Raw genomic sequence first — 2,388 nt, 5'->3', positions numbered from 1 at the left:
CTCTGGGACGTGCGGTCCTGAGACCGACGCGCCAGGGCATAGGCGGAGCCCGGTTGTGGACTCTGTGCCCCTGTCCTGCTGGAGGGATGCTCAGGCTCCCAGAGCACAGGTGCTGGTGGGGGCTGGCGCGCACCTTGCCCATGCTCTCCCTGAGGCCCTCAGGGAAGGGGGTGCAGTGCAGATAGGGGAGTTAAGGACATGCTGTGACGGGCCAGGGTGCAGGCATTCCAGCCAGGACTGACCCTTCATGTAGCCTCGAGCGTGGGCCACTGTCCATGTGCACAGCCGTACCTGGGTCATAATCACCCCACTTGTCATTGGTGGTGGGTGGTGGCTGTCCATTTACCTTATCTTGTTAATATGCCTCCCGCCAGAAATCGCATCAGGCGCACTATCTGGGTCACCTGGAAGAAGGCTCAGGACACAGAAGGACCCTCCTGTCCTACCATGTGGCATAGGCGGTCACCCGGTTTTCCACAGCGCCCGGCCCTGCCCACCTGGCTGTGGAGGCCTGGCAGGTCTGTGGCTTCACCGCAAATGTGTATTTCCCTGGGCCCCTATGCTTGCCACCTGGCAGTCATATGTTCCTCAGGTGCACTTCTGTAGGAGCCTTAATTGGTCTCTGCTCCTCTGTCCTGTCAGCCTCAGGGTCCCCTTAAAATGTAAATCAGGGGTACACTCCCTGGTTAAAACTCTTGAATGGATTCCTCCACCCCTTGACCTTGAAATCCAGGGGCCTCAGGGGTCCTAACTGCTGTGGCCTTGCCCAGCTCTCTTTTCTCAAGAGTCCCTTGTGGTCAGATGCCACAGTGTATCTGTGTACCCGGCCTTGCTGTCCCCATGCAGAGAGACTACCTCCCCTCTCCCGCTGTAGGTCTCAGTGCTTCCTGAGCTTTCCCTCTTACTGTTGCTCTGTCTACCACGATGGTTCTCAAAGTGTGCTTTGGGGACCCCTGGGCGTCCCACACACTTTAGGGCTCTGCAAGGAAGGCATTTTCACAGCGATACTACGACTGGCTTTGTGACTTGCTTCCCATTTGCACTAATCATACAACAGCAATGAGGTCTTAGCAGGAATCACGGTGGTGGTGGCACCAAACTGTGAGGCTGCATTATCTTCATGTATTTCACTCACAAACAGCATGTTGCAACTGGGTGAGTTCAGAAACAGACATGGGGATCCACCTGTCATTGAGGGAGCATTAAAAAGTCTTGTAAGCCTGGCAGGTATGGCTTAATGGTTGAGCATCTACCTATGAACCAGGTCAAGGTTTGATTCCTGGTCAGGGCACATGGCTGGGTGTGCAGATTTGACCCCAGTAGGGGGCGTGCAGGAGGTAGCCGATTAATGATTCTCTCTCATCATTGGTGTTTCTATCTCTCTCTCCCTCTCTCTTCCTCTCTGAAGTCAATTAAAAAAATTATATATATATATATATATAGACTTGTAAAAGTGAAAACTCTTCTTACTGCTTTTTTGGAGAGTATATTTTTCATAAAAATATGTATGTTAAATAGATTTATTTTTAAGTGAATAAACATTTAAAAATTGCTCGGTTTTATTTGCTGATAGAGCAAATATCAACAGATATAATCTATGTAAACTTAAGGTTTTTGAGTTCTCGGTAATATATAAGAATGTAAAGGGGTCCCAAGACCAAATCATTTGAGGACCATTCTCTCAGTTGACTCTTCTAGTAATGTTTCTTATAATCTGACTTTTTTTGTCATCCATTATGAATTTTATTTCTAAGAAAAACCTGGAAGATAGGTGGGGATTTTTATAGATAGGAGAACTGAAGCTCTGAGAGGGAAAGTGATTTGGAAGGTCCACCAGCTAGTGAGTGTCAGGGTTGGGATTCAAATCTACATTTGAGTCCAAAGTGTGCATTTCACATTACTCTGCCTTGATAAATATAAAGCCCCATGTATGGGTTCATTAATGTATTCAGCAAACATTTTAAAGCACTTCCTGTGACTGGTTGGCTCTCTTCTGGTGGCTGAGGATATGAAGTTCAGCTGCAGAGACAAGACCTCTGCCCTGGCTTGTCAGCACAGTGTTCCATGCTGGTGGGAGCAATCTGTGGCAGCAGGGAAGTAAGTCTGGGCTGCCCAGAGAAAATGATGTCAAACAGAAACCTCATGAAATGTTTAGGAGCGCGCCTACTCCTAATTACTCAAAGTAGTACCGTATTACTAAAACTGTACTAACATAGTAATTATACAAAAGTTGTAGGAAATACTAAAAACCTGCAAGTAACAGGATTACTTCTATTATATTCTAAAATATTTTTTTTTCCTCTGGCTCTATTTTTGTTCATCAGTTTATGTTGTTCATTATATTCCACAAATGAGTGAGGTCATGTGATATTTATCTTTCTCTGACTG

The 2,388-nt window shown here is 46.7% G+C and overlaps 1 protein-coding gene across 2 annotated transcripts in view; it reads left to right on the top strand.

Annotated features, from left to right (window-relative positions):
- ZNF236 (zinc finger protein 236) overlaps positions 1 to 2,388 on the top strand; it is an 80,834-nt gene that overhangs the window by 1,427 nt on the left and 77,019 nt on the right. The window contains exon 1 of one of the 2 annotated variants that reach the window (XM_015562758.1): positions 381 to 518. The exons of the other annotated variant lie outside the window; for it this stretch is intronic. The gene's annotated coding sequence lies outside the window, so the exon portion shown is untranslated. Of the gene's footprint in view, positions 1 to 380; positions 519 to 2,388 lie in introns of those variants that run through there. 2 annotated transcript variants of the gene reach the window in all.

The sequence above is a fragment of the Myotis davidii genome, unplaced genomic scaffold (assembly GCF_000327345.1).
Source record: "Myotis davidii unplaced genomic scaffold, ASM32734v1 scaffold96, whole genome shotgun sequence".
NCBI classification, from domain to species: Eukaryota; Metazoa; Chordata; class Mammalia; order Chiroptera; family Vespertilionidae; genus Myotis; species Myotis davidii.
The sequence above is the reverse complement of the archived record's forward strand: the minus strand, read 5'-3'. Positions and strand labels throughout refer to the sequence as shown.